Source organism: Cephus cinctus, unplaced genomic scaffold (genome assembly GCF_000341935.2).
Source record: "Cephus cinctus unplaced genomic scaffold, Ccin1 Ccin1_scaffold0110, whole genome shotgun sequence".
Lineage (NCBI taxonomy): Eukaryota > Metazoa > Arthropoda > Insecta > Hymenoptera > Cephidae > Cephus > Cephus cinctus.
Window position 1 is genome coordinate 7722 of NW_014332845.1, and position 8872 is coordinate 16593.

Below are 8872 nucleotides of genomic sequence, written 5' to 3' on the forward strand. Positions count from 1 at the left end.
TACGAATATCCTCGGAGACGGTTTGCTCGTTTACTACACTAAAGGTAACCTAGCTAGCTCAGGTGATAGAATGCTCGAGTCGCGAAACGTCGCCGTTTATATACTCGTCAACGGTAGGCCAGGGGGCCTGAGAGGCGCGGAAGAATTGAGCGTCGCGATGCCTACGAATTGTTATTACTTGATATTTAGGGTTATTCGGGTTAGCGGGATCTTATTATTACCGCGGTACGAATATCCTCGGATGTATACGTTACAATAGATTATTGTGAAATGGTTGAAGTAGGGCACTCTGGATCTATACTTGTTTGGGATTGTCCTAATAGGTCAATACGTATGTGGCCCTGATCAAGACCACCAAATTTCTGACTAGGGCAAATCGTAGCAGAATCTGAGCCTAGACCTGACGATGTTAAAGACTGCCTGATGAAATTTCTACTCGAGCTTATCAGACATTAGGTACTGCATACGCGATCACATGCTTCTTCGTTGGCATTCTTAAAGCATTCTACAAACCATATTAACGTAATGCCACCTTCACTTGCTGATACTCTAGCCCCTACAACTCGGCTATTACCATTACAATCTTCAAGCAGTAAAATCAATGTATGATTCAAATCCCATTATTTTATTTCAAAAATGAAAGCAAAGAATTTAAGCATTCTTCGCTTTCTCTTGCATCATAAAAATTTATGTAAAAAACACATCTAATCTTCATTTTTTTCTACTTACATTTCTCTTTCCCTTTAGTTTTATTTTACTGTTTCTTTATAAAGTACATAAGATAGGGATAATTTTCTAATCATCTTCTCCTGCAACGGTCTTCTCTCCTGTTTACACTGATCATTTTAAATGTGATATTCATCTAACACTGCAGGGTGAAGGAAAAGATGAACTTAACCTTACATAATTTTAGATATATCATTTCTAAGAATGGTCTACAGTTTTGATAAGATCAAAACTATATGCACTTCATATGTTAGTTGTATAGGCTCTAAAGCTTGGCTTATGCTTCAAATGTTAACAGCGATTGAGAATTATTTATTTAAAAAATTTTAGCAAATACTTTTACTTGTCTAAGATGTTGCAAGAAATGAAATTATCGCTATCTTTGCACATTGATTGTGTACTGATGTCAGAAAGCATTTTTAAAGAAGGGATTACTTTTTTTTATTTTGACTGTCCATTGGTGTTTCTTTAACACGTTCCGTGCCACGTATACGCGTATACGCCCCACGCGGCGTCATTCTTTCCGACTGCTTCTTCTACAAACTTGACATATCGAATTTCGATCAGTCATTTATTCGCGCGTCGTTGATGCAACAAGTACTGCTTGATGAAGGTGGTGTTTTCGATAAAAATGAGATAATGTTAAATAAGTCGTTGAAATCGACAATTGAAAAATCGGTCATCGCAAGTATGAGAGGAGACCGCGTGGTAGAAGGTTTTTGGATCTTGGGAATCATTCACAGGGACATCCTTATAACTATAGACTACAGATTTGTCCAGATAACAAAAGAGACGAGACTACCTTAATCTCTTTAATAAAAAAGTATGTAGCTATTGGCACAGAAATTCATACGGATTGCTGGAAAGGCTATGTTAATTTGGAAGCTCATGGTTATGTACACAAGACTGTGAACCATTCCAAAGAATGTGTAAATCCCAATAACGAAACACATACACAAAACATTGAATCGTCTTGGCGTTGGATGCGTTGATCTCTATCTCGTGAAGAAATTCAAAAATACCACTTAGCAGACCACATTTGCGAATTTTTGTGGCGGCGTCTATGAACAAACTAAATGCAGATCCATTTGCGCAACTGATCGTAGACATAAAAATTTGTTATCCCGGAAAGCGTAACGAAGTTTTTAGTTTAAGCTACAGGATACCTAAAAAAGTGACAGGAAAAATTAGAAAAAAAAAACGTTAGTGACGGCAAAAAATATATAAATGATAACAAAACATATTTGTTAATTCAAGAATACAAGATGTAAGAAATACCTAAAATGCAAAAAAAATACAAAAAAAAACAATAAACAATACAGCACAAAAAGCAAAAAATATGGAAAAAAAAATGCACTTTAAAATTTCATTCATCCCGCGATAAAGTGCGTACTTAACCAATTATGTACTGCAACTAATGGAATAATAGTAACAAAGTCTATCAATCGTAATTATTCTTTATAACAATTCTTTTCTGCGAATGTTTATTTCTCTGAACATTATCTCATTTATCTCGACAAATAATAGTTTTATAATAAAAATGCATATACAGGGTGTTTCTTAAGCCCCGGACAGGAGACATACCGTTAGATCCGGCGTGAAAAAATAAAAATATTCGCGTGAACAATATTCAAAATTTTTAATTAGTTTATTAATTATTACGGATTAACGTAAGCCAATCATAAGCGCGTGAGAACTGGTAACTCCTCCTAAGTCTCCTCCTATTACGGACAGCCAATTATTTAATTCCCCACAAAAACAGTGACCGGTGGATACGTAAACGAATATAGTAATGTAAACAAACAGAAGAGTAACAGAAATAAACAAAAGAATAATGCAAAATGTTTTTTGTGGGGAAATAAATGATTGGCTGTCCCTAATGGGAGGAGACTGAGGAGGAGTTACCAGTTCTCACGCGCTTATGATTGGCTTACGTTAATCCGTAATAATTAATAAACTAATTAAAAATTTTGAATATTGTTCACGCGAATATTTTTATTTTTTCACGCCGGATCTAACGGTATGTCTCCTGTCCGGGGCTTAAGAAACACCCTGTATATGCATTTTTATTATAAAACTATTATTTGTCGAGATAAATGAGATTTAAAAAATTAAAAATTTTGAATATTGTTGACGCCAATATTTTTATTTTTTCACGCCGGATTTAACGGTATGTCTCTTGTCCGGGGCTTAAGAAACACCCTGTATAGAACATAAAAGATGTAATTTTTTACAAGCTACAATTTTTATTCAAAACTTGTTTCTCTTAAATCAATATTTAACGAAAAAAATATCAAAAAAGTATTTTTTTCTTGAATAATCGCCATTTTTTAAAATTAATTTTGCGGATATTTCTACTATTATATTCGTCATCAGTACGTCAAAATACGTCAGAACAAAATAAAACATACTTTTCGGAGGTATGCGCTTATCGAAACTGCACACTGAATTTCTTTAGTTTGCCCCTTTCCATTCATTACAAAAGGTTCAGAAAAATCAACAACATTGTATGCGGCTTCACGAAAGTAGGGTTCAGAAGACGGATTACCCTTTGATGATCCGCACAGAGCGCTTACTTCTTCGTCAGGATCGTATGCGTAACATTTCAGAGCCCGCGTTAAACAAGCTTCTGCTTTACTCTTCCAGAGAGCTAAAGTTTGGTTAATGCTAAAGACATAACCGATTCTGATGTGAACACATCATTTCACAATTTCTCCAGCTTCAAGTCTACATTCCACTTCGGGCTCGAGCGACAGTTTTTTGGAAATACTCTTAATATAATTTTCCCTTGATTTACTCATCTTTATTGTAGTGCGATCTAGCCCGATTTTTTCATAATTCATCGCAATTTATTTAGCTATATTAGTTTTTATTCTCGCAAGACTGTTCCTTATTGCCATTATAATAATTCATATTTTCAACTTGTTTTCGTCGAAAATTGACACGATTGAAATTTCTCTTATGCGCTTGTTCTCAATTGCAATTATCTGAATATTTAATACGCTATCTAAGACGGTTATCTTCAATGTTATTATGATAGTTTTTTCGTTTCAAACCTCGAAAACGTTTTCGTTCAAAAATTGGTAGCTTCAAGTGACGTTGTTGTACATATGCAGTCGTTGGCAAGAAGCGGGATGTTGTATGGGGTGGAAGTGTGGGGCTTGCGCCGTAAAGAGAGATTAGAACGTCTTCATTCCAGATATGCCAAAATGATAATGGGCCTAGCTAGGAACACACCTAACTATATTTGGCGATTAGAGGCGGGGCAGAAAGGAATTCAAATTGAAATGTGGAAGTGAGCAGCAAACTATCTGGTCGAAATTCTTAAAATTAGCGATGACCGTTGGCCAAAAAAATGTCTGAAAGAGGAAATAAGGAGCATCTGAACCGAAATCCTTCAACATATGGCAAAGAACTTCAAAGGACTATGGAAGATGTGGGTGAGGGACTTTTTTGGACGAGTTAAAGGGGGGTAAGGTAAATACTGTGGAAAGAATTATTAAGCGTGGAGTTCAAGTTAAAACACGGAGTCGAAATGGAAGCTTATTGGGAGAATCCTGATATAAAAGCGGATATCAAGAATACATGGGCGAGACTAAGATGCAAAACGTCGGTAGTAATGCAAGGAAAAGTTTCTATGATACCAAATGTATTATATGTATGTAAGGAAGAGGAGAGTGCCTTTCACATATTATTAAATGTAAAGTCGCGAGAGAGAGAATGAGGCATGAGCTAGTATATAAGTTGGATGAATGGATCGCTAATGCAAAAGACTGGCAGTTGGGAAGAAAGGTAAGTATTTGCTTGAGGGGTAACCCTGTACCGGCTGTATGTAATTATACTAAGAAATTCGAAAGACGGAGACGGAAAGAAACAGAGAATGCGAAGGTATGAATGTCATTGGTTAAGAAATGATTATAAAACTTCTGTAAAGATCCGAAAGGATATACATGCAATAAATACACACACACATAGTACGTTTCTGGTCACGTTTATTTTTATTAAGTTCAATATACTTTGTTTCCCAATTTTTTTCAATATTCGGTGCGTGCGTTCTCTCAATTTTGCACAACATTTGCAACGTCACATTTATGCGCGTTCTATCGATTTTTATAAACATTAATAGTGTAATTTTTACGTGTAGCTTTCGGTCTTTTGTCTATATTAGCAGCATAATTTTATTAAGTCACCTCCTGTTTTTTTTTGCGACATTATTGGCAACATATTTTCGAGCCACCTCCAATTTTTGTTTGATATTATCGGCGTAATTTTTTAAAGCTACCTTCCGTTTTTTTCAGCATTATCGGTACATTTTTTTGTTTTTATTTTTTTTTATGCAGTTCATAATTTTCACTTTCTTGAGAACATTTATTTGTTGCATCATTTGAATACAGAAGCCGCCTCTTTTTTATAGTTTCATCCTTTCGATTTTCCCAGGAATTTGTCTCTAATGCGTTATTCCGTTCTTTACGTTTACCTACAGCGTCAGCCTCTCTGAATAAAATTACATACAGTGAAAGAATTTTTTTCGGCAAATTGTAATGTACACCTTGAGGAAAATGATATAAATGATACGATTCTAACATTGTAAGCAAATGTGGACAATAAAAGTCGTGTCATTACCAATACGCAATTATTACCATTTGGCTGTTGTTGCTCGTAGGAAACTTTACTTGTTTCTCATCGAAAGGATAAAACAGGTACAATTTCTACAAGTATATTTTATGATGCTCACGCAATCTTTTTCGATTTTGAGCATCGTATAAATAAATTCTATTGGCATCATAGTAGCCACATACCCAGTACCCATCGCTTCATCCGTAGCCGCTATGTAATATTTGCACATATATGTTTATTGTTCTTCGATACTGGCTCGATGGTATCTGGACACTGCACCCTTCACGTCTCACGTGATGAATAATTGGTGAAAGACCGTACGAGAGTCCCATAATAATCCATGTGCGTATCTTCTAACCATTCACTACACTTAATAATATCCTTATCACGGTCAATAATTTTTGAGGCCATCACATTACTAATTCACTTATTTCACTTCTGCCATACTTCGTCGTTTTGTTATCAATATCTTCTACGAAGACTTATAATTTCAATTCAACGCCAGATACAAAATAGAAATCGGGTAAAGAGATATTCACTTTTCAAAGCTACATCATAGTGAACGATAGGATAGTGAAAGATATTATTAAGTTCAATTTTTGTAAGAATACGAAAAATTAATAACTGCTAACCAATAACTGGCTCAAATGTAAATAAGGTGAATATAATGATTGGTTATCAGCTATTAATTGTTCGTATAAACACTACAACGAAAGTTCATAATCAAGCGCCTATATATTATATGTATATAATATAACACTCCTATAATACTTATACTATATTTTCTCACAAATTTAGATACATGTACGTTGGAATCGATGAAATTAAAATCAAAGTAATGCGTCAATATAACGATACGGTCTAGACAAATTTGTTTCTAAGTTATGATCAAATTAATAAAATTAATTATTTCAACAAAAAAGATTAGAATTCCGATTCATACACGCATATCCCATCTATATTACTCATTACCCACACACTTATATATTAAGTAAATTATTCTCTTAGCTGTTAGTTCGCTTTCACGAAGAATTCCAGGAACCGTGGATTATTTGTTGCGGGCGTCCCAATAACGATGCTTCGTCAAATTATCGAGATTATCAATCCTTAGTCCACATCATATATATTTTGCCAACATCGCCATCGTATCCCTTCTATGGTCTGTGCAATATTCCGTTTTTCTTTTCCTTCTAATAAATTCTATGGATTGGGACACTGGCTCCTAATTTTCTGGCCCTTATCGCCTTAAGTATAATACAAATTGTTACACATTGATATTTAGAATTTTAACATGTTATTTTAGTCGCAAACGTACCTTAGTTATAAGCGAGACCGCTACCGTCCGTTCGGTTTACAGGTGGTTAGACGAAAGGGACCAAAAGGGACGAATAGCTAGCTCGTAAGCGAAAGGTCTAAGTTATGCACAGGTGGGGATAGATAGTGTTACGTAGGCCGTAGTGGCTAGCGAGGCCTTTAAATTTGATAACAAAAATTTAAAAGTAACCAAAAAAAAGAAACGACCGGAGGTAACGTGAATAATGTTTGAGTGAATTCCGAGCGGTAAGAATGCACTCAATGGTAGGTTCGCTGCTCGTTTAAGGTGTTGAAACACGCCTTGCTATTCCAACGTGGGTAGATATTCTCTGAAATGTTGAGGATGGGTAAGAGATATTTAAAAACGCGAGTAAAATGTGAGTTTACTATATATTGTTACCACCAATTTAAAAGTTTTCTATTAATTGTCGTGTACAGTGTTTCTATTATGAGAAATATCGGATAACAAAACCTAACTGTGTGTGAGGTTAAGGCAAGATGAAATTTGGTGGAACAGAAATCTACCAAAACTATGCGATATTCGGAAAGACTAGTCTATGCAGCTCAATTTTGCCCGGTAACAGATCCAGCTTGTTCCCTAGGGTATGTAATAACGAATCCGTACCTAGGCCAGATTGCGAATACTACACTGAATCTAATACTCTAACGGTTAGAGCCACGAGTGACAACGTGCAGTCCGATCTTTTACGCGTGAAATTGAATGATTTTCTCAGCGTCTGTGCCATGATTTTGGCTGCTTATATAGTCGATTTTTGCTGATGCTCTAGGTACGGTTAGGACGTTAGGAATGCACTCGGCTAACCAGCTGGGTAGATGGCACGGGCAATGCACTGGGTAACGTGCTGAGTCTGCAATTATGCTCCCTGTTGGCTACGTTATTCTTCTGTTTAGGAATGAAGGTCGATATACGTAACAATAGCGAATTTGGTGACACGTTAGGATCGCAATTATAACTACACTGATTTTCAACGTTTACCACGAGTCGATAACGTCGATTCATTACAATAAATTTATTCCATATCATTTTATATGTATGTACTGCGACGTTATTCCCCAAAAACACAATCCCAATAAGAAATTAGACGATAAAAGATATTCGGAAAGTAGGGAACCGTACACAAAACGCCGTATGATTCTCCCTCAAGAAATTTTGATATTCACGAGACCCGATACGCGATAAACGAAATAGTGTTGGGCGCCAGGTGGTCTCCGGGGAGAACACCACGAGTGCAGGGCACTCGAGATCTTAGAAATTCTGAAGAAAACGCGGGAAAGCTCGGAACAACGAAAGGGAAAAGGAAACAGGTAAGGCGACTCCGCCAAGAAGAAAAGAGACAGATAGATAAACGGCGACTCCGCCAAAATAGAAAAGAGGAAAATCGATAAACGGCGACTCCGCCAAGATAGAAAGAGAAAAGGTAGTAAACGGCGACTCCGCCAAGAACGTAAAGAGACAGGTTCACAAACGGCGACACCGCCAAATAGGGGAGACAAGCGATACACGAATACGGCGACACCGCCAAGATAATAGAGAGAAGCGCGAAGAAAACTAGAAATAGAAGCGAGAGAGAGAGAATCAAGCGGTCGACGAGAACTCCAAAGGTATACCCGGTTCAGAGGCTAGCTCACCTGGGAGAGCGTCGTGGCGTTCAAGAGGCAAGATGGGAGAGGGAATAGACATGCGAGAAAGAGAATAGGTAAAAGAAAGATAACAGAGAATATAAGTAAAGTGAACGCACCGAAGCTATATTAGAAAAAGCAAGAGCGACATGCAAGCCATACAGCAAACTACAAACTGTCGAAAGCAGAAAAGATAAAGTAAATTGCTAGTGAGAAAATAGAAATTGAAATATTAATTAAATAAAGAGGAGGATGCCATTCCTAATAACGAGAGCGAAAAATATGTAAACAATATAAGACAAAGAAAAGAAGTATTTAAAGTCAAAATTCTAGATAATAAAGCGACATATAACGCCGGAAAAAAAATAGAAAAACCCAAAAGATAGTCGCTAGAAACAATTAGACAGCCTCCACGGGAAACGGCCAAGCCGGAGACGCCGGGGCCCTAGGTGTTTCCACGTGGTCGAGAAGATAATCGGTAACTTATAAAATATTCGACAATTCCAAAGCACTAAATTACCACAAAACGCAATTAATTACAATATATTCAAGATTAAGTACTCTACGATAATAA